The 23,906-nt window shown below is 46.8% G+C and overlaps 1 non-coding gene and 1 pseudogene across 1 annotated transcript; both read left to right on the top strand.

Moving 5' to 3' along the window:
• The first annotated feature begins 1,148 nt into the window (after window positions 1-1,148).
• Window positions 1,149-1,308, top strand: LOC144771143 (5.8S ribosomal RNA). The gene has a single exon (XR_013599143.1). It is a non-coding gene; the product is annotated as a 5.8S ribosomal RNA (ribosomal RNA).
• Window positions 1,309-1,755: 447 nt separating this feature from the next.
• Window positions 1,756-3,348, top strand: LOC144771054 (28S ribosomal RNA; annotated as a pseudogene).
• Window positions 3,349-23,906: the final 20,558 nt, after the last annotated feature.

The raw sequence follows: 23,906 nt of genomic DNA, 5'->3' as shown, positions 1-23,906 counted from the left end.
ACCCATCTCCAGGAGTTCAACGGCATGGGAAAGTACCCGGGACGGGCTCCATGGGTCCCGGGCAGTCCTTCCCCGAGCGTCTGGGGCACCCATCTCCAGGAGGCAACGACCCTGGCAGAGTGCCGAGAGGACGATCAAACTTGACTATCTAGAGGAAGTAAAAGTCGTAACAAGGTTTCTGTAGGTGAACCTGTGGAAGGATCATTAACGGAGGAGCAGCCCGAGCGACCGACAGCGCCAGCCCGAAGCCCTCGGCCACCTCTTGCAAGCACGCACCCTAAGCACAGGGCCCGGACCTGCCATGGCACGCCCCGGCCTGGCGGAGCGGTCCCCGGCCGCATTGGGCGCTCAGGTTTAGGACCGGGACTTCGGCCGGCCTCTCCCCCCAGGGAAGGGCCCGACCGACGCGCGAGGGATCGGGCATGGGCGGCGTCCACCCGGCGTTCACCCGGCACGGACCCCTCCCACCGCGGGGTGGAGGGTTAACCGAATGGCAGTGCATCCCCGGGCTGGTACCACCCCTCCCTGCAAAAGGCCCTGGCCCCGGCTGGGCTCTCCCGCATCCGAGTCCCGTGCCGACCGGGGCCCGGGTGGCCGAGGAGGTGCCCTTCTCGCACGGCAGGGCGGCCTGGAAGAGAAGGGGCCGAGGGCCTGCGAGGGGACCCCGGCTCCTCTCGGTGGGAGGCGTGCGGGATGGGGACCCGGGCAAAAGGGTGGGGTGGGCCGATTGCCAGCCCGCCGGCACGGCTCGGGGACGCCGGCGACGGACGGCTGACGTGCAGGTGGAGCGACCCTCCCTCGTTGCCAGGTACCCGGTTCGACCCGGTCCCATGCGGCCGGGCCGAGGGGTTTGAAAGACTCACGTGGTCCCTCCCGGTTACCCCGGGGGGTACTGGCAGCCGCGGGGCTGCCTGCTCCCGTCCCCCCTTCCTCTCCCACGGGCAGCTGGGGGGACTCCCTGGCCGAGCGCCTGGCAATGTTTTTTTTCTCCCAACGGTGCAGTCTGACTCCCAGAGGGGAAGCCTTGAACGGGGCACCCGGGCCGTCTCGCCGCGCGGGCAGCGGACGGACGGCGGACGGACGGCATCGCCTTCTTCCCGCCTCTCCTGTGCCCGCAGGTGGATGAACGTTTTTGAAAAGTTGCCTGTGACTCTTGGCGGTGGATCACTCGGCTCGCGCGTCGATGAAGAACGCAGCTAGCTGTGAGAATTAGTGTGAATTGCAGGACACATTGATCATCGACGCTTCGAACACACCTTGCACCTTGCAGCCCGGGTTCCTCCCGGGGCTATGCCTGTCTGAGGGTCGCTCGATCGTCAATCGCCCCGGGGCTTCCCCGGGACGCGGCTGGTGCCGTCGCAGGGTGAGCTCCGCTTCCCCTTCGTCCCCCAACAAGGTCAGACCCCCCTGATCGCCCGTGGCAGGGTCTCTTGCCGGGTCCTGCAGCGGAGGTACACCGCCAGCGCACCTGGCCCCCGAGAACGGGTCCCAGGGCATATGGCTGCGTGCCGCGCGTGGCTGTCTGTGGTGTCCCAATGGCTGCCCGCGTGCTTGCGCCTCGGGCGCCCACCTCGGCGGCCAGCTTCCCGGGGAGGGTGAAACCCTTCCGGATGCGATCCAGGGAAAGAGGGCGCACGCTGCCGGTACGCTGGGCCCCCCCCCCTGCTCTGGCAGGGGGGGCTGGCTTTCTCCGGCAACCCCCTTTGACGCTCTGGCGTCATTCTTCTGACTATGACCTCAGATCAGACGTGGCGACCCACTGAAGTTAAGCATATTACTAAGCGGCGGAAAATAAACTAACCAGGATTCCCCCAGTAACGGCGAGTGAAGAGGGAAGAGCCCAGTGCCGAATCCCCACCCGGCGGCAGGTGCGGGAAATGTGGCGTACAGAAGACGGACTCCCCGGCGTCGCTCACGGGGCCAAGTCCTTCTGATCGAGGCTCACCCCACAGAAGGTGTTAGGCCGGTAGCGGCCCCCGGCGCACCGGGATCGGGTCTTCTCGGAGTCGGGTTGCTTGGGAATGCAGCCCAAAGCGGGTGGTAAACTCCATCTAAGGCTAAATACGTGCGCGAGACCGATAGCCAACAAGTATCGTAAGGGAAAGTTGAAATTAACTTTGAAGAGAGAATTCAAGAGGGTGTGAAACCGTTGAGAGGTAAACGGGTGGGGTCCGTGCAGTCCACCTGGAGGATTCAATACGGTGGGAAGGTCGGTGGCCCGGGAGTTCCGGATCCCCTCCGTGGGACTGAGGCCCGGGCCCTACCCGGCCCCCGCAGGACACATTTCCTTCATGGCGGTGCGCCGCGACCAGGTCCGGGTCGGCTGGGAAGGCTTCGGGGTGGCAGGTGGCCCTCCGCCCGGCAAGTCAGAACCGTAACTTTGGGATAAGGATTGGCTCTAAGGGCTGGGTCGGTTGAGCTGGGGCGCAAAGCGGGGCTTGGGGCCAAAACGATCTCAACCTATTCTCAAACTTTAAATGGGTAAGAAGCCCGGCTCGGTGGCATGGAGCCGGGCATGGAATGCGAGTGCCTACTGGGCCACGTTTGGTAAGCAGAACTGGCGCTGCGGGATGAACCGAACGCCAGGTTAAGGCACCCGATGCCGACGCTCATCAGACCCCAGAAAAGGTGTTGGTTGATATAGACAGCAGGACGGTGGCCATGGAAGTCGGAATCCGCTAAGGAGTGTGTAACAACTCACCTGCCGAATCAACTAGCCCTGAAGATGGATGGCGCTGGAGCATCGGGCCCATACCTGGCTGTCGCCAGTGCTGAGAGCCACGGGGGCTAAGCCGCGATGAGTAGGAGGGCCGCTGCGGTGAGCACGGAAGCCCGGGGTGAGAGCCCGGGTGGAGCCGCCACAGGTGCAGATCTTGTTGGTAGTAGCAAATATTCAAACGAGAACTTTGAAGGCCGAAGTGGAGAAGGGTTCCATGTGAACAGCAGTTGAACATTTGTCAGTCGGTCCTAAGAGATGGGCGAGCGCCGTTCGGAAGGGACGGGCGATGGTCTCTGTTGCCCTCAGCCGATCGAAAGGGAGTCGGGTTCAGATCCCCGAGCCCGGAGTGGCGGAGACGGGCGCCCTCGCGGCGTCCAGTGCGGCAACGCAACCGATCCCGGAGAAGCCGGCTGAAGCCGTGAGAAGAGTTCTCTTTTCTTTGTGAAGGGCAGGGCGCCCTGTAATGGGTTCACCCCGAGAGAGGGGCCTGAGCCTTGGAAAGCGTCGCGGTTCCGGCGGCATCCGGTGAGCTCTCACTGGTCCTTGAAAATCCGGGGGAGATGGTGTAAATCTCGCGCCGGGCCGTACCCATATCCGCAGCAGGTCTCCAAGGTGAACAGCCTCTGGTAGGTTGGAACAATGTAGGTAGGGGAAGTCGGCAAGTCAGAACCGTAACTTTACGATAAGGATTGGCTCTAAGGGCTGGGTCGGTCGGGCTGGGGCGCGAAGCGGGGCTGGGCGTGCGCCGTGGCTGGACGATGCGCCTCCCTCCGGGGCGGCGGCAACTTTTGTCCTTCCCCAAAGTTCGACAAGCCCCCACTATGTGGGGGCTTAATAGTCGAGGAAAATGGGCTCCCCGGGCAGGTTGTCGGGGAGAGGACGTGGCCTGGGCTTAACCCTCCTTGGTTCCGGCTGAGGATCCAGGTGCTGGTGACATGGGGTCCACCGGGGCCCGGGGAGGCTCTCCTCGGCCATGATAGGGTTCCGAAGTTGGGACTGGGCCCAGGGTTTGAGCTCCGTCCGGCAGGCCCGGGGTGCGTGAGCCCCCGTCCTGTAAGCCATCTGAGGACCCGGGCGCTGGGGACAGGTGTCCACTGTGTCCCGGGTAGGCTCTCCCCAGCCTGGCTAGGGTTCGGAAGCTGGGACCGGGCCGGGGCTTGAGCTCCATCCGGCGGGCCCCGGGGTGTGTGAGCCCCCCGTCCTGCAAGGCATCGGAAGGTCCGGGGGATGGGGACGGGGGTCCACTGTGTCCTGGGGAGTGTCAACCCGGCCTGTTTAGGGTTTCGGAAGCTGAGTATGGGAAATCTTCGATTAAACGTGAATCAAATGCCCAAAAGAACGCCATTGCCCCGTACTCTGTAATCTACTGAACATTTCCTTTGCCTCTGGTTTGGTCCCTTCGGACTGAAACAAGCAATGGTGGTCCCATTACTAAAGAAGCCCTCACTAGACCCTACTCTCCCAGAAAATCTGAGACCAATCTTCCATTTTTTGCTAAGATGGCGGAAAAAGTTTTAACTTCCAGCTAACGAAGTTTATTGAAGAAAATAATCTTCTTCATGAGGCACAATCAGGGTTTAGTTCTATGTTCAGTACCGTATCCACTCTTCTCTTAGCCTCTGAATCCCTTAGATTACCTGCTGATGAGGGCAAGACTGCATCCCAGATCTTGTTAGATCTGAGTGCCGCATTCAAATCAATCAATCAATCAATACATTCTTTATTCAGTTTAAATGATAAAAATACAATAAAATGTATGGTAAAACAGCATGATATGCATTATACACTTTAGAAACTGATCCACCCTTATAATGAAAGGGAACACTTTTAATAAGATACATTCAAACAGATTTTAAGATACACATATAGACTCATGAACAAGCTAAAATTCTAATGCAGACATTGACTTGCCAAAACTGCGACTTTCAGCAACAGGAGGACACAATTAGTAATGTCCTCATCATCCAATTGAAGTAGTGCATCATTAGATTCTGTGAAATTACTAAATTGGCGCTTCTTGATCAGAGGGAGAACGATAGTTTTAGTGTATATAAGATAAAAACTACAAGAAAATCCAAAAATGCAGCATCGTTTGGCCAGATTTCCTATCACAGGGACAGGTGTCTAAGTGAGCTTGGAAACCCAATGGGAAGTTCAGTACATATTTTATAGTGCCTTCTCTAAAACGGAAGAGTAAACTGGGCTCCCAATCATTCGTATTGCCAACCAAGTAACTTTGAGGTGAGCCACTCCGTCTCTGATTCCTACTTAGATAGCCCAATACTCTTGATTTTGCTAAAGCCCTCTTTATTCTCTCTTCCTGCACATGTTGGTACCAACATGCCTGCAGCTGTTTCTTAGTGATAGGACCAGGGCCCTCAGGATATGCAAATAGTTGGTTAAGACCAATCATGCGCAGACAGAATTCGATGTACTTTATCCAGGGGATTTTTCTACCATTATTGCATGCAAGGCAATCATTTATGATGTCTTTTGTAAGTGCTCCCTCTGTATTTTTCCAAATGTCATACCAGAAAAGCCAGGGGCTAGTATTGATATAATCTTCAACAAAGGGGAGACCTAGCTCATTGTGGGAAATAAAACTAGCACTAGAGATCGGTGCTCTCAGCATTTTTCTGAAGAACCTATCTTTCTCTAATTGTACTGAGAGACTGCTCTCAGTCCCCAAAACCTCAGACCCATAAGTCGCGGACGGAAGACACTGTGATCTATTAATCTGCAGTAAGGGAATTAAAACATTTATTTTCTTAGGGCGGGGCAGGCTGAATAATGAACCTACAGCTCTAGACAATTTGTTCCCACTATTAACTATGTGTGTTTTCCATGAGCCACTATCATTAAAAGTCATGCCTAAATAGGTAAAAGTGCCTGTGTTTAATATTCTTTTTTGCCTGCCTTTAGTGAAGGGGTTTTATGTTTCTTAGGGCCGCAGGACATCATAAAAGGTTTAGTAAAGTTTGTCTGTAAATCTAATGATGGCATAAATGTAAAAAACCATTCACTAAAAGAAAAAAAACGTCGGTGTACGGGCATCAGCACAGCAGAATCCACGTACATCAAAGCAGGTAACAGCAAGCTTTGAATCAAGGGAACATCAGTGGTAACATTAGTTAACCTCTTCGCTGTGGGGGTAATTCCCCCGCTGTGCTGGGGGGGATGGGGGCGCGCACAGCACCTGCATGCTCATGACGAGCTCAGCTCGTCATGAGGCACGGCGCTCCTGTGCTCATGACGAGCTGAGCTCATCACAGATGCACCACTCCCGTGGAATGCTCAGCAGAGCAGGGGAATTCTCCCCGCATCTGAGCGTTCACGTCTCATGACGAGCTGAGCTTGTCATGAGCACCGGAGCACCGTGCCTCATGACGAGCTCAGCTCATCATGAGCATGGTAAAGGTTAAAAAAAGGGGTGGAAACATTTATATATAAAATAAATAAAGTGGGGCTAAAACACAACATTGTCTTACACCTTTCATAATACTGACATCATTTGAGACCTCACCATTGATGTAAATCCTTTCTCTGGCTTTCATTCCTCTGTGCAAATACGCTAAAAGGTGTACTAGTGCTTCATCTAGGTCAAGAATAATAGACCATAGCTTGGACTGGTTAACACTTTCAAACGCTGTTGATAGGTCCATAAAAGCTAGGTACATAGGGGAGATTTTTGCCAATGTATACTTTCCTATATTTAATTTGAGATTTAGGCACTGCTCTATAGTACCCACTTTAGGTCTAAAGCAATACTGGCTAGGATGCAATATTGCTTTTTCTTGTGCCCAGTCATTTATACGTTTATATAAAACTCTGCCCAATATTTTTAAAGTGGTGTCTATTAAAGAAATAGGTATGTAGCAACTGGTCAGAGAACGGTCCCCTTTTTTTAAAATCGGGACTATGATCGATGTCGACCAGGATTCTGGGATGGGAGCGATGGTGAGGCTACAGAGGATGCTCAGTAATAATGGAGCCCAAAATTTGGGGTTATACTTAAAAAGATCTATAGGCACTCCGTCAGGGCCTGGTGCTTTACCCATGGCACTCTGTTGTTGTGCCACCTCGAACTCCTCCAGAGATAATTAAATTAAACAAAAATCAGGATCCGGCAGGGTATCAAAGGTTAAGTTAGCTTGGTCATACATTTTGGAATAATGATTCTCCCAATATGGGCTGGAGATATAACAACCAATCTTTGGATCTATACAATTAGGTTGTTTCATGTGTTTAACTGAAGCCCAGAAAAGATTGCTATTCCTCCCGGTTGCAGCTAGGATAAGTGATTCACATTGTTGTGTCATCAGTTCAGGTTTTCTTTTTTGTAAAACATGCTTGTATTGTTTGCGTGCTTCGGCTAGAGCTGTGGGGTTCTTGGGTATGTCCTTAAGGGTACATTACAAAAGATTGTTAGCACGCATACAGTCCTAATTAAACCACTGCAGGCTACTGGTACACTCTAGATTTGGGGCCATGAGCTCTTTTTTTATTGCGTTACAGAGATCTATTAAGGGAACTACTGCAGCATTACTAGTAACAGTCTCTGTGAGGCATGCCTGTACCAAGGGGTAATTTCCCGGTATTACCCTTTGGAATCGGCGTTATGGTGCTACAGATCTCCATTTTAGTCTTAGACCATCTTGGCTGCGGGATCAAAATGTTGCGCCCCAATAGCTTTATTGTACTTTTACCTAGGGGCCATCATTAAATGGGCTTCAATATGATTATGGTCACTGAAACTAGAGGGAAACACGTTACCATGTGAGATATAATCTGTATTGAAAGAAGATACAAAGATGTAGTCAATAGTGGAGCCAGAACCTCATCTTGTAAAAGTAGGGGGGTGTCAACATCAGTATAGGTGAAATCCATAATATTAACTAGATCATGTGCAGCCAGCAAAGAAATCAACTCGCATCCCTTACCATCAAAATTGCTATCAATGGCAATACCCTTTGTAAGATTGGGTTTCTTGTGTGTAAATTATATCTTATCTGCTGATGAGGACAAGACTGCAACCCTGACCTTGTTAGATCTGAGTGCCAAATTCAATACTGCAATTCATGGTCTCCTACTGGACCAACTTTGGGGTCCTGGGTTTTTGGGCTGTGAATTGACTGGATCACAGATTTCCTCCATGACCATACTTTCCATGTCTTCCAGCAGTCCCACCGGTCTGAGACTCGCACCTTGCTGCAAGGAGTGTCTCGGGGCTTCGCCCTTAGCCCAAACCTATTCAGTGTCTACATGCCCCCCCCTGGCGGATGTAGTTGAGTGTCTAAGGATGAAGATGGTATCCTAAGCTGATGATACTCAGCTGATTATCACTCTGACACAGGATGAAGGTGGTGCTGCCCCACGTTTAGAGCATGCCTGGTGGACCTGGCAAAATAGATAGTCTCCAGCTGCCTGAAACTAAATGCTGGAAAGACTAGTATTCTTGTGGTAGGCAAGCAATCATCCATCTGGTCCTCTGTATGGTAACCTTCTGAATTGGAGTCAACTAAGAAAACAGTTATCCAGGCACTTGTAGTGGTTCGCCTAGAGTACTGTAATGTTCTTTAGCTCAGAGTTTCTAAAGGTAGAATAAGAATGCTGCAGAGGGTGCAAAGCACTGTGGCCCATATGCTCCTGAATATTCCTCTGTATTTTATTTGGGTCCTGCCCTTGCTAAGCATCACTGGCTTCCTATTCAAGGCCAGAGTGGCCTTTAAAGCCTTATGCTTCTGTCACAGAATTGTAAATCTGAAAGGTCCCCGATTTCTGTTTCCCCAGATCAAACTCTATCTGCCAAATCTCTGCTTTAGACCCTCAGGAACAGCTAAGCTTATGATACCCAAAGTGCATGGAGCTCGTTTGGGTGGGAGCTCTTTCAGTCAGCTTGTGGCAAAGATGTGGAACCTCCTCCCTTTGGATCTTAGAATGCAGCCTTAAGAAATTTTGTTTTGTAAAAATGTAAAGACCTGGTTCTTCAAACAATCTATAGTCATCTAACTACGATGGCTGGCTTGCTAAACACTCTGATCTGATTTCTTTAGGAGAGAACCTAGCACTGGGACACCCAGTATTGGAGTAACCAGGCACTTTACACATTTCTAACATAACATAAGTACGTTTCAAAATAAAATGCCACAATTCCAAACAGCATGCTTTACAGAAATAGCCATTTTTTCAAAAATGACATTTAAGGTTCAGATGCTTTCCAATGAGGATGCCTGTGATGGGAGGAAGATTGCGTATTTGGCACAGTCTTACAGTTAGACCAGAGTAGCCCATATGTAGATGCTATAGTCTATGGCCACCCCATATCATTTTCTATTGATCCAGTGCTACCGGATACACTGTTAAGACAGTGGAAGTCCCAAATCTACCTCCCTAGGGGGCAAAATATCCTAGTTGTTGGAGTTGTGAATAACCAGTTTACAAATCTCATTTCTGAAAATGTGCTTGTAAAAATAAGTCCAATTAAACAAAATCTCCAGTTTGTTGTTTGTGACTCACATCCAATGAGCGTGTTAGAAACAGATTTGCTGTGCAAGTGAAATTGCACCATTAATAGTACAACGGACGGTGTCACTTTCCAGACCCATGATGAGGACGTAGACTTTAAGATGATTAGACAACAGAACAATATCAAAATGTTGACTGTTCAAGAATTACCTGATGACTTTTAGAGACAGTTGATGCAGAAGTTTAGGATTTGAGAAGCAAAGCCATTAGACTTATCAAAGGTGTAGACCCAGTCAAAATTACTTTAAACGCAAATGGAGTTTATTCCAGGACACCCCCATATCAATTGACCCCAGAAACGATTACAGGAATAACACCAGTAATAGTAGGCACATTCAAAAAGGGATTTTGAGGAAACTAGTTGGAAGTCCAGGTAACTCATAATCATGGATTTACAGAATCCCAATAGAGAACGATCTTAGAAACATCAATTACATTGTTGGTCCATGTTGTCCCTTGGTACCGAATCCCGTCACAATACAGCTTCAGATTGCATGAACTGCAGAATGGTTTACAGTCATTGACTTATGTCAGGCTTTCTTCTCAGTACCATTGCATGGGAAAAGCCAGTATCTATTTTCATTTATGTTAGAGAAGAAAATATTAGCATGGTGTTGTGTCCCACAATGGTATACATAGAGTCCTTCCATTTTCAACCTGATTCTGAAAATAAATCTGGGGACCTTGCTGATTCCATACAGATCGGTACCTGCCCAGTATATTGATGACCTTCTTGTGGTGTCCGAGACACTAGAAGCCTGTAACCAAGACACCATTGCCTTATTAAATCACGAGGCAAGGAACAAACATAAAGTTTTTCCAGGGAAATTATGGTACTGTCAGTAAGAAGTTCAATATCTGGGACACATTATAGTGAAGGAAGCTAGTAAGGTGTCACCAGAAAGAGGGAAAACTACCCTGCAGGTGAACCCACTACAAGCTCAAAAGGAAGGCAGAATGTTCCTAGGAATGATTGGCTCTGGCTGACAATGGATATCAAATGTTTCCTTACTGGAAAAACCTCTGCTGAGGTGGATACACAAAGATGCGTCTTATTTTATCCAATTGGACAATGATTGTGCAAAAGTGTTCCTAGAGCTAAAAGACAAATTGTGTTGGGACCCAGCACTGGGAATGCCAGATAATATTGTAGTTCACACTATTTTGCAGTGAGAGGGATGGGGGTGCTCTATTAGTGCTGATGCAGACTCACAGGGAAGCTCTAATACCTGTGGCATGCTTTTCAAATGCACTTGATCCTTTAGCCGCAGGTCTTTCCAGCTGCCTTAAAGCGGTTGCCGAGATGAGACTAGCCCGGAAAAGAGTGAGAATATAGTGAAGTGATACCCTATAACTGTTATGGTCCCACATTTCGTAGAGTTATTATTGACAAGAACGATAACCAAATATCTAACCCACAATAGGTTGACCATGACGATGAACAGACTATTTTGTCCCTAGGGAATATTGTTTTAAAGATGTGTGATGTTTTTAATCAATCAACAGTGTTGCCTGAAATTGATGTAACTTGTGATGAAGTTAAATATAGTTGCCTTGATGTCACAGATTTATGCACCAAACCAAGACCAGATATTAAGGATGAACCCCTTAATGAGCCTGACCATGTCCTTTTTGCAGATGGTTCATGCTAAAGAGGTAATATTGGCCCACTAAGAGAAGCAAATGCAGTGTGCATTATAAATAATGTTGTCTAAGCTTCATGGCTTCAAAGTTACCTAAGTTCCAGTTGCTGAATTGATTGTCCTTACGAGAGCATGCAGTTTAACAGCACAAATGAGAGTAATCATCTTTACAGATAGGCAGTATGGATTTGGTGTCATCCATGATTTTGGGCTCTTATGGTCACAAAGAGGTTTCATGACCTCTTCAAGAACTCCGATTCAGATTGGCATATATGGCAAGGATTTGTTGGAAGCTTTATAGCTGCCCAAAGAAATTGCAGTGGTTAAATGTGCAGCTCATCAAAGGAGCAATGGATATGTTGCAATGGGAAATAGATACATGGATTTGGCGGCACAATATTGAATGGAAATTTCACATGTGAGGATGAAGCATCGTTTATCATGTTGATGAAAGTTACTGATACTTGGGTCAAATCAAAAAGTGTCTAGGAGAATGTTTAAGAAGCAGAACAAAACAGTTGGATAAAATCAGGTTGTAAGAAAGATGCAAACAAAATGTAAGATTTTAGCTGATGGGAGACCAGTGTTACCCGATAGACTTTTGTTTTCAATGACACAATCTTATCATGAATACACACACCTAGGAGGGATGCCATGATAATACTTTTTATGAAGAACCTGTATAATCCCAGATTTTGAATGTCTGCTGAAGAAATTTACCACAGATACTTAATTTGCCAATAAAAGAATGCAGGAAAGAGAACACATGTTACACTAACACACATTAGGAGAGCAGGTGGTCCTTTTAACAGAATGCAGTTAGATTGTATTGTGATGCCTCCCTACAATGGGCTGAGATATCGACTGGTTTTAATATCCTGGTTATAGTGTGTGTCTTCTTTACATGGGTGGAAGCCTACCCAACCAGAATAAATGACAGTCTCACTTTAGGAAAACTGTTATTATTACGAGAATTGTTCCAAGGTAAGAAATGCTGATTTCTCTTGAGTCAGATAGAGAAACCCATTTCAATAATGAGGTTCAGAAAATGATTTGCACAGCACTTCAAATTGAGCAAAGACTCCATTGCAGTTCCAGACCTGACGCATCAGGAACAGTTGAACAAATAAGTGAGACAATAATGTCTCACTTGGCAAAGGTTTGTGCTTCAATGTTGCTGAATAGGCCAGATGCACTGCATCTGATGTTAATGAGAATTCATAATACTCCTGACAGGAAGACGGGCTGGTCACCACATGAAGTACTGAGGGGCAGGGCAATGAGACTACCAGCTCCTCCTGCAATTGCCCTCTTGAATATCACTGATGATATTATATTGGATTACAGCAAAGAATGTGCTGTTGTGGTCCATTCTAACTCTCATTAGGTTTCAGCTGCAACACAAGATCCACATCAAGAAACGTGCCATGGCCTCAATCTTGGTGCTTGGTTCATGACTGAGAAGCACATCCGTAAGCCTTATCTAGAATTAAGGTAGAAAGGCCCCTTTCAAAACAATTTGATTTCAAATATGTCTGTTAAGTGTGCTGGGATTCCAAACTAGATTCATGCCTCATATATGAAGAAAGTGAGAAATCCATAAAAGCAGGTGTGGTCTATGATCCTGAAAGAAGACCCACCACCTAAAAATTCACGATAAAAAAACCACTGTTGCTAGTCAAACAACATGAAGAGAGGGGTGAAAATCAGGAAGTTGAAAGATAAGTTCAAGTGCCTGACATTACGGAAAGTGATATTGAAGTCTTTAATGAAAAAAAAGCAGAGACTGAGCTTCAGAATGAAAGTATCACTGAAAATGCATCAGTGCAACTAGAAGATCCAGATGAAGGAACAAGTACTGGATCAAGAAGAATAAGTCACGGAGCTGAATGACCGCAAAGTTGTGAACAAGGAAAAACAAGAAGAAGCTCTTCAATAGCTCGCATACCAGAGACTATACGTGAAGAATCTGAGTCCAGTGATGAAAAAGGTATAGAACGGAATAAACAGTCACTCAGAAGAGCAGAAACACCAAAAGTACCTTGTTGTAGACCGTCAGCACCTGAAAGGCCAAACTACATGAATAACATACTGAACGGTACCTTGGAAGACTTATGCAATGTGAATCCTGAATTGCTTAAATCGCCTTGAGAATGAATTGAGAAACTAATGGCAAAGAATTTGAAAAGGACCAAAGAGACCTCATACAACTGATTTAAGAAAAATACTTTGATGAACTGTGTCTGTTAGATATTTGTTATTTTTGCTTTTTGTTTTACAGAAGATGGACTTAGGTATGAGTGAGCTGTAGAAGAGTAGAGAAAACATTTTTAGAAGAACGGAGGATAAGGTTAAAAGTTGCCAAATCGTAACTAGATCTACTAAAAGAACTAACAGTGTCAAAAGAAAATACTGAACCTGCACTAGAACTACTAAATTTAAGTCAGACCAGGCCTAACTCAATAAGAAATGTGTTGAATTAGAAATAAATGTTACTATATTATGTGATCAGTTTGCGTAATCACAGTAATAATGATTACCATAGTACTAATAGGATTCTATTTAACACCAGAGTCAGAACCCAAAGCAAATAATTGTATTAAACCACACACATACATTAGTGATGAACATGAGAGATGATTTCTCAATAATGTTTACTCTAGATTAGTACAAGGCTACACTAATGGTATGGATGCTTATGATTGTTGCATGTGTGTGCATTTACCATTGTCTGCTACAAAGGAGATAACATATTACCACATGTCTTTATCATATGCTATTTCATGCAGCATTCTACTTTCACTAGTTTACAGACATGGACATTTTTTATATTTCTATTCTAATCATGATTTAATACTCTCTAGTGTTTCTTTAATAGAAAATATGAATTTACACCCACAAGCAAAGGAAATGGATACAGCTTAATATTACTTTTTTCCACACTGATAGTGTTAAGGTTTACAAAACATTTTAACCTGCTTAATGGGACGTTTAGAGAAAATATTCATTATGGCTTCAGAAAAAAGAAAGACTAACATAACCAGAACTAATGATAAGAGCAAAGCTGTTTTGAAGAATGTTTAGAAGCTGGAGGAAGACGAATTTAGAAACAACATGGTTTATCCTAAATTAAGAATAGACAGTAAACACAAAGCGGAAATTTTCATTTACAGGAGGAAGAAACCTAAGTGGGACAGACATGTAGAAATTAGCAGTTGTGAACACATATTTCAGCTGACAGGAGTGTCACGGCAAATTTTACAAGGGGATGATTTTGCTATTCCTGAAGTTTACTTCATGTGGACATAATGCCTATTTTCGATTGCCTGCTAATTGGGAGGGTATTTGTTATTTAGGTGTACTAATCACTAAGGTATACCATGTCCAGAGCTTAGATGCACTGACAATGACACCAACACATAGACATAAATAAAATACACAAAATGGAACTCGATTCGTGGGAGACATATTTGGTGCAATCATCCCAACTGTGGGAGTCATCTTAAGTGATGAAACGATTAGAAAGCAGGTTTTGGTCCATCTACATCAAGACGGCTATGAAAGGCTGGCTGAGGGTACAAAGAAGGACAGCACGGGCCAAATGGACTACACCAAACTGGGCATACTGTTGGGGGCACTGGAGGGCTTTGCAAAAGATACCTTTGAGCTTTTTCTATTAAGGGCAGCATTTTCAACAGCCTTTTTTGGGGCATTCCGACTCAGCGAGCTGGTGGCACCAGCAAAGACAGGGGCTGCGAGGCGCTGCCTACAAGCGGGCGATGTGGTACCAAAGGCAGGGCAAGCCGAGATCCTGCTGAGACAATCAAAAACAGATTAGGCCGGCAAGGGGGCATTAGTGAGGCTGCGTTGCATCAGGGACCAGGCTTGTTGCGCAGTTTGTTGCCTGATGGCCTACATGGCCATAAGCCCAGCCGGCGACGGACCCCTGTTCAGGCACAGAGACAGGTCACATCTGAGCAAATTCCAGTTTAAGGTGATCCTGCGACTCACGCTCAGCAAAGCAGGACTGCCAACCGCGGGCTCCGGGTCCCATTCATTCAGGATAGGGGCAGCCACAACAGCCGCACAGCAAGATATGAGCGAGGCAGGGATCCAAGCGGTAGGGAGATGGCGGTCAAGGGCGTACCGCACTTACGTAAGGCCACAACTACTATAGGACGACAGGACCTGCTGGGGGGAGGGAGATGAGGGGCACCCACCAGCAGGCGGACAATCAGGTGACAGATTTGTATGTCCTCTCACCAGCAGGGTGAAGACCACGGCTTGTACGGGTGGTGGGCCACTTATTCATAAGCAGGATGTACACCTGGTGGCGACAAGGGGGCCACAGGCGGGATAGACAGCCAGTGGATACATGCGTACGTTGGTACGGCTGACCCGGGATGAGATGGGACCAGCTCCCGGAGACCCTGGCAGAATTGCAGGCGGAGGCAACCCGGCGCCCGGACATCCTGATCATCCATTAAGGGGGAAACGATTTGGCCAAGCTGGGGAGGCGAGCCCTTTTCCACAACATTCAGAGGGACCTCACCGAAGCAGCCAGAGCCTTCAAGTGCACCATTTGGTCGGAGCTGATCAGGCGGCGGGTATGGTATGGGGCGGAATCCCCAAAAGCGGTTGAGAATTCACGGAAGAAACTGAACCTCACCGTGTGCAAATTCTGCAGGATCAATGGGCTGGAAGCAATCGGACACGGGCTCATTCACACAAGCCGCCCAGAGTTTTACGTGCAGATGCTGTGCACCTGTCTGAGGACAGCATGCGCATGTTCTGGAGCAATCTGTGGGGTGCCATGACTATGGCAGGGTGCAGATAAGGCTTTCCCGGGGGCGAGATGGAGCCCCCCAGGAAGACGGAAGCCTCCCTGGCAGCGTGGCACAGAAGCTCACCGGAGGGCGGTGTGCCAGGACAGGACCACTTGCCTTAGGATGCCTCACGGCTGGGCGAGGGGACCGAAGGACGGCGGGTAGGAGCAATCACGTTATGATGCCTCACGGCTGGGTGAGTCGGCCTACCAAGAGGGGTAGCAAACGGAGACAGCGCTCGCGGCCCAGGCCCCGCTGGTTGGCAGGGCACAACAGGAGTCTGACAAGGTAGTGAGTTGGGCCTAACTCCGGTACAGGGGCTGCACCCCCCCTTCACGCAGACGACAAAGCAAACCCAACCGAATCACCTGTCAGAAAAAAGTAATTTTTTGCAAATATGTTATGCCACACTGCAATTGACATCTGAATAAAGGCGGTACTGAGTACCCAAAAATTATATATGTATCCCTAATAAAAACAGCGGCCAACAAATAACCACCACAAGAAATGTGTATGTTGACTTATTTACAAGGAGAGGGTTACTGTTCACAAGGAACACAATGGGTGAGAGAGTGGGGCTGAGTGCGGGGCTTTTGCATTGTAGTGCCTCCAGAGGCAGCAATCTAAGTAATGCAATACATAGTGAGGCTAGCACAATCATCACCATGTGCATGAATGTCTAGTCTGTTGCTGTCAAGAAAGCAGATTTTGAAGAGAACAACTCAAAGAGAAAACAAATACATAACTAATTTCTCTACATAATATACAGCTGTACTTTTCTGTGGGTGGTCTCACAGCAGAATTAAGTGGTGCATGTGCCGGTAGTCTATGTAAAGGCAGGGAGGCATGACCTCTGTATAGGATTCATGTGACATAGGAGGGTCAAGGGAGGCCTGAGGAAGAAAGGTCAAGCCGGGAGACGCAAATGTAATGGGAGATGCTGCATTAGAGGGAGGTGGGCTCTGCAATGTGTGTATCGTGGGATACAACATCCACCAACAGAAAATAGTCACGCAGAGGCTGCCATATGTCCTTCGGCCTAGAGGTGGGGGGCTGTAATGAGAAATATAGCTCACTGGTGCTATCACAATATGCTAGGCTGCTGAGCCAGGTTTTAACAGTGGGCAGGCAAGCACAGCTCTAGTGTAGTGCAACTTTGCGTTTTGCAAGGAGCAAGGCCACAGCTGCAAAGTGACCGGTACCTTTTGGTAGGTCCTGTACATAGCCCAGCAGTGCCAATAGCATATCAGGCCTACATTAACCATCTGGATCAATCGGGAGAAGATCGCTTGCCAATATGTAACAGTGTACTTACATGTCGAGGTCATGTATATGATGTCCGCACCTGCAAGATGACTTTTGGGGCACTAGGTGCAGGAAATAAAAATGCATGAGCTTGTGATGATGGTTAGGTGAGATGAGGTTAGGTTAGGTGAAAGCAGGCGGTCCATATCTTATCCGGAATTCAAAGTCCCAGGTGCGTTTCCCAGTACACATTAGAGTTTCTCATCATGAATGAGCAGCAAGGCCATGCATGCATGGTAGAGTTTTGAGATCAGGCATGCCCTGTCACTACCATCCACCAACAAGGTCAAAGGGGTGAATTCATCTGGGGCTAGTGGATATGTAGATGCAGTGGCCCACAGAGCGCTATCGATAAGATGCATCACAAAGTGATCCATGTGGTAGGCATTGACACAGCAAGCATCCATGGCATGTGTAAGGATATATCCCTCGGGGCAAAGATCCCCGAAAGCGTGGGGTGAATTGTGTGACAATGTGCACTTAACCAATGTATCCTGGGTGACCGGAAGCCAAGGGTTGTCCAACGATTCCAGCGAGGAAAATAAAGAGTGAAGCCGCCCAGTAAACATGAGAGATTCCGCCAAGCACAGCAGGTGGTGAGGTGACCAAGGTCTGTATGTCTGTGGGATCCAGAGTCCGCCTGGCAGGAAGAAAAAAGACTAGAGGGGTGGGGGGGGGCATCCTGGTACATTTCTGGTTTGGTATAGGGCAGGCGTGCATTGGGGTGAAGTTATTGATGAGCACAGTGGCACTGTGCAGCTAGATAATATAGATGGAGGTGAGGCACACTGAAGCCATCATTCTCATATGAGAGTACCAACACATCCCAGCCCACTGACGGGCGCTTGCCTGCCCAGGTAAGTTTTATCAAAATGCTCCGTAGAGTGGCGAGAAAAAAAAAAGAGGAGTGGAATGTGAATATTTAGGAAGAGATACGGAAAGCGGTGTAGAACCACAATTTTAATTATAGCTTTTGGTCTGGCCATTGACAATGGAAGGCGAATCCACCGATATACCTGTGTACTCAACTTGTAAACAGCTGGGCCACGGTTCAGCCGTATCACCTGCTCCATCTCTCTATGGAAGAAAACACCAAGAGATTTGACTGGTCCGTCACACCAGGACAGCGGGAACTCATAGGGACAATGTTTAGTGATATCTGTGAAGGGAAACAACTCAGACTGAGATCAATTGATCTGTAGACTGGAGAGGCCTTTGAAGCAGACTATCTCACAAAAGAGTGGGGCCAAGTTGTCTTTTGGGTGGCGAATGGACAAGAGGACATCATTGACATAGAGAGAAAGTAACAAGGTATCAGGCCAAATTGTAGGCCGCTGTGTAAGTGATCGTTCTGGAGATGGTGGACAAGGGGATCCATGGCTATTATCCAAAGCTACTGGGATAAGGGCAACCCTGCCGTGTTCCACGTGTGACCTGGAAGGGAGGGATGATCGACCCATTTGCTCTGATGATTGCTGTAGTGTCAGTGTATAGGAGTTTGATCAGGGAGGTAAACATGTGGGGGAGTGAAAGACCTTTTCAGCATCTAGTAGGGCCACCGTGGCCTGGACAGCAGGAGCAATTCTATTTTAAACAGAGAAGACGTTGTGCAGGTTCAAGGAGGGCATCAGTGGGGGACAAATCCCGATTGCAGGGCTGATATAATTTGCTCTATCATTAGGGCAAGACAATTGGAGAAGACCTTGGCCAAAATTTTGTTATACAAAATTTAAGAATGAGAGAGGCCTGTACAAGCCGCATTGAGTGAGATCCTTGCCTGGTTTGTGGAGAAGCGTTATCACTGCCTCATGCAATGTTGGGGAGAGAACACCTGTCTCAAGGGATTCAGCATAAATGGCCATTAAAAGTGGGTCAAGTATGTGTTTGAAATGCTTATAAAATTTCCTGGAAAACCCATCTAGAGCCAAACCTTTAGAACCATCCATTGAGTCGACAGCTTGCACAATTTCTTCACTGTTTAAGGGCTTGCTAAAGAAACATTTTTGGGCAGTGGTAAACCACACCACGGCTATGTCCCCGAGATAGACCGACAGTGCAGTGTTTCCAGAGAATCAGGAGGTGTAAAGATGCATGTAATATTGAAGCAATGCACGTAGTACCTCTTCGTTAAATGTTACTGTCGACCTACCAGTCAGGTGTAACTCTGGAATGTAAGAGGAGGCCATGGGGGGTGGCAGGAGTTTGGCCAGTGTGTGACCTGGGTGCTCTACGTCTCCATATCTGTGAGCCCGGGCACATTTCACACGGAATTAAGATCTTGCTTTCAGCCCAGTTGCAAATTCAGTCCAACAGTACATCCCGGCTATGTGAACGTGGGTCGCCACAGTGGCAGACATTTGCGGCATCCAGTTCCGCTAGCTCCTGTTCTAAACGAGTAAGGTCCCTACACAGTTCCTGTAGCACCCCTGAGTGTTTAGAAATACATATACCCCTGACATATGCCTTATACGTATCTCACTAGGTAACCTGTATACTGACCGAGACCACATTAATCTGGAAATGTTCCACCACCACCACCACCATGTGTAACTCGGAACGAAAAAGCGCATCCTGCAACACCATCGAAGTGAAGCACCGTTGTATTTCCAGACAGCCGCTAAAGGGAATGTGCAATGTGCAATGAGGAATGGTCAGAGAGTGTGTGGGATAGGTTTTGGACTGTGCTCAAAAAGGGAGGAAGCACCATGGAAAAATATCAGTAATCAATGGAGGGCCAGGTGTTGGTGGAGCTGAATAATGAGTGTGCACCAATGATGGGGAGCCCCCCACATGTCAGGCATCGAGGAGTGCATATGTTGCCCAGATGTCATGCATAACACAGAGCGAGCGTGGCTTACCAGGGGCACCTGTAGTAGAGTCAAGGGTGAGGTCTATCAGCAGGTTAAAATCGCCTCCCAATATAAAGTGATCAAAGGCCATGTGTCCAATCTGTACATGTAGTGAATGAAAGAAGTAAGGGGAGACAACACTGGGGGCTAAGATATTAGCAAGCAGCACCAAATGTCCCACCAGTATTCCGGTCACCAATGCATACATATCCTCCTCATTCAGAATGGAAGCAGTGGGCGAAATGGAAGGTTCTTGTGGACACGAATGCAAACACCTCGCGAATATGTGCTGTGGCATGAACAATAACGATTTTAGCCCCAGGCGGATGCAAATGTGTGAACTTTCCTTGGGGGAGGTGTGTCTCCTGTAAAAAGGTAATCTGAGCGCCCTGGCAAGATATATATTGCAAGACCTGTGTGCCCTTACTAGGAGTGTTGAGACTCCTAATGTTCCGTGACAAGAATGTTACGTCCACTGCCTTGGCTCAGGACTACGTGGCCGCGCCATCAAACAATGGGAGAAAAGCTACATGGCCCTAAGTACGTTGGTGGGGAAAGTCAATGTAAAATGAAGAAAAACAACAAATACAAACAAAATAATACCCAGGGGTCGTACCTCCTCCTCCCCCCACCCACACCTGGCAAAAAAACAGCGAATCCCAATAAACATTTGCCCAAAAGCCCAACAAAGGAAAAAACATACAACCAACAACATAGTGTATACCACTGGTGAAGAACCCAGTCAATGAACCAATGCAGTGATACAAAGAGGGGTAAATGTTTTTTCCAATTCCTTGGGCTGACCACTATGCGATCAAGTTTGGACTTAAATCTTTGCCGGTACAGCCCGTAGGCCAGAAACAGAATTGCAAGATAGGCACTAGATCTTGGGGTAATCTGGATGTGGAAAGACTAGGAAACGTCATGGTGAATTCTATGGTCCAGCTTCCGTTAGATGTGGATGAAGATACATCTACCTATAACAATTGACTCAAGAATGCTTGTGACCGGCTAGTCCCTGTTAAAAAGTGGGTTCGCAAACGGGCCTTGCCCACTGCTCCCTGGTACTCGGGTGAGCTCAGGGCCAAGAAACTGGTCTGTAAATATGCAGAGAGGGATTGGCGGAAATCGTACACCGAAGGTAAGAAGGAAAAGTATAAAACATGTATTTCTAACTACAAGCTAGCTCTCTTCGAAGCTAAAAAGGAATACTTCTCCTTACAAATAACCATGGCGGAATCAAATTCTAAAGAACTGTTTAAAACGGTTTGCAAACTAGCCAAACCCATTACCCCTAAAAGACAGGGTGATGTAGAATTCTGCAATAAAATGGCGGAGTATTTCAAAACTAAAATTGAAACCATCTTTACCTCCCTGATGGGTCAGATCAATGGTAAACAGATTGACTCAAATCTAATGGCTACAGGTGGCCTTACCACTGAAGGTTCACTGGATCATGTTACCCCTATTGAGAACACTGATTTGATCAAATTGCTGCACACAATAAGATCTGGTGCTCCCAGTGATCCATGTCCCGCTGGAATCGTTAAGGTAATCCCGGAAATTATTGGAGAAGTACTGACCCCTCTACTTAATGCAGTTATACGGACCAGAATTTTTCCTAGAGATTGGAAAAAGGCCTCTGTGCTGCCATTATTGAAGATTTTATGAAAAACAGAGGAACCCACACTCAAAATCTTTCACACCATTCTAATTCAGGATGAAAAAAGATAAACAAAACTTAATATGCTTATCTCGGCAATTAGTTGTGCCGTTTTATTCAATAATTATATCAAAAATAGAAAGCAATTTATATCAAGAGAAGTATCAATGTCTTGAACTTACTGACCAAACACGTACAATTGAACAAAATCAAAAAATTACGTGAATGTGCAAACATGTGAAGAGACATACATGTGAATTAAAGACTCAAATCAAAAAAACTGCATAATTGCGCAAAAATTTGACAAAAACAAGCATTTAAATTGTGCAGAACATATGACTAATATATATTACAAACATAAGTGCAAAGGGAAATTTTCATATGGTTTTCGAAATTATTTGACCAAAATGAAGCCTTTTAGTGTGCTTCCATATAACAAAACAACCTCTCGGTAGAGATGTTACAAAGCGTAATATTCCTAACAGTCTTAGCTATTTCTAAACTAGCCAGGATTTAATCCTGCACGCCTACGCGTTTCGAGTTTGGGAGGGTTCTTCTCAAACTCTCTTCAGGGCCAAATGTATTCCTTTCCCCATATGTAGACCTATTGATAAAAACACAAAAATGGAGGTACTTGTTACTGAAAGCTCCCCTCAACCTGCTCAGCCTTTCTCCTATGTACAACAGTAAAAAAGACGTACCTCTGGGGATTTGAGGTAATTCAATTCGTCCAGAAAATTCTTTTGAATCAGTACGGTCTGTGCGGTAATCTACAAGGATTAGCACAAAATTTTATGAAGATTGTGAACTTTTATATACAATTTTTGTGTTCAATTTAATGTGAAACCGGCGTGTAATTCATACCTGGTTAACAGGTACGAGAGCAAACAAGTTCGGCTGTGATTCTCATTATTGAAGATATCCGTTTAAAGCTTGGTGCGCTGTAAGTAAAACGGGCGCATTACTTATATTTTCCATGACATTCAAAATTGAGCTATCATGTACAGATATGCGTGATAGGATGATAACTTACTGGAAACGCTCCCGCCTTTCAAGGTTCAGGGGTGTCTTGATCCACAGTGGAATCTGTTATTTGTATCGGTCCCTTCTGGGTTGTTTCTCAACATCCGCGGTTCTGTTTAAACAAACGCGGGTATTTGTAAAAGAACACATTACGTGTAGCAGAAGGTTGAACGCGCGCGCTGACTGTTTGTTGGAAAGCAGCGGCGGTGTGGCTTAAGGTGAATAAAATCGGCTCACATTTCCGAGGGTATCATGTGGCCTGGTCTAATAAGCAAAAAGGCAAGCATTGCGCAGAACAGCGTGGCTACTGGCCCTGCTGTTGGCGGTTTATCGTACCTGTCAATTCTGCAACCAGCGCCACTTCCTCATTCCATCACACAGTGGATGCACGTCGATTCTCTCAAGCGCATAAAGGGACCCACCTCTTGTGACTGAACCAATCAGGGATGAATTGGTTTTGCAGTACCTTGGAGGTGCATTGTGGGACATGTAGTGAACCAAGTTGGGTGACCAATTCGTGTCACTTCAAACTATTATGGCATATTCAGCCTTGGAGTCAAATCAACTGTGGTACTGGGTTTAAAGTCTTGATAGCTCGCTCATTGAGTTGAGGCCGGTGTTGATAGTATCAAACCGCATTATTAAATATGCCTCTTTGCGCAACAAAGCCTGCTCGACATTAGGCGATTTGTGCTGTGGATCCATTCCAGCCAGAACGGTCCATTTGAAATCAGTTTCTTTGTGATTTGCGTGAGCAAAATGCTCAACCATTGGTGCATTTTGAACTTTTTTCTTGAGCCGTGAGCGATGTTGGGTTATCCGGACATTCACCTGTTGGCATGTTTTGCCTATATACAGTTTATTGCAAGTGCACAAGATACCGTAGATAACATTTTTACTCTTGCAGTTTGTGTGTAAACTGTGTCTCCATTTTATGCCATTGTGGCAAAATTCATCTCCTTCTACAACACTAGTACAGGCGACACAAGTGCCACATTTATGGTGGCCTGTGATGGGTTTGAGGTTCCATTTGGAAATTAGATCACTTTTAGGTTTCTGTATGAAACTGTCGGCTCTTATGATTTGTTGGCCAACGCTCATATTTTTCGTCATGGCAAAAATCGGCTTTTGAAGAGGGTAACCTAATCCCTCCAACAAATGCCAATTGCGCAGAATGATCTGGCGAAACTTATTCGTGTGTGTTCCATATGTGGTGACACATACGAGTTTGTCCAATTCTTTCTTGGTTTTTATTTTGAGGAGTTCTTCTCTCGGGGTGAAGCGTGCAAATTCAAGCCATTATTGAAGAAGCACTCCTTGGACACTAAGGACCTGAATAATTGTCGTCTGATT

The sequence above is a fragment of the Lissotriton helveticus genome, chromosome 7 (assembly GCF_964261635.1).
Source record: "Lissotriton helveticus chromosome 7, aLisHel1.1, whole genome shotgun sequence".
NCBI classification, from domain to species: domain Eukaryota; kingdom Metazoa; phylum Chordata; class Amphibia; order Caudata; family Salamandridae; genus Lissotriton; species Lissotriton helveticus.
This window is presented reverse-complemented; position numbering and strand designations above follow the sequence as displayed.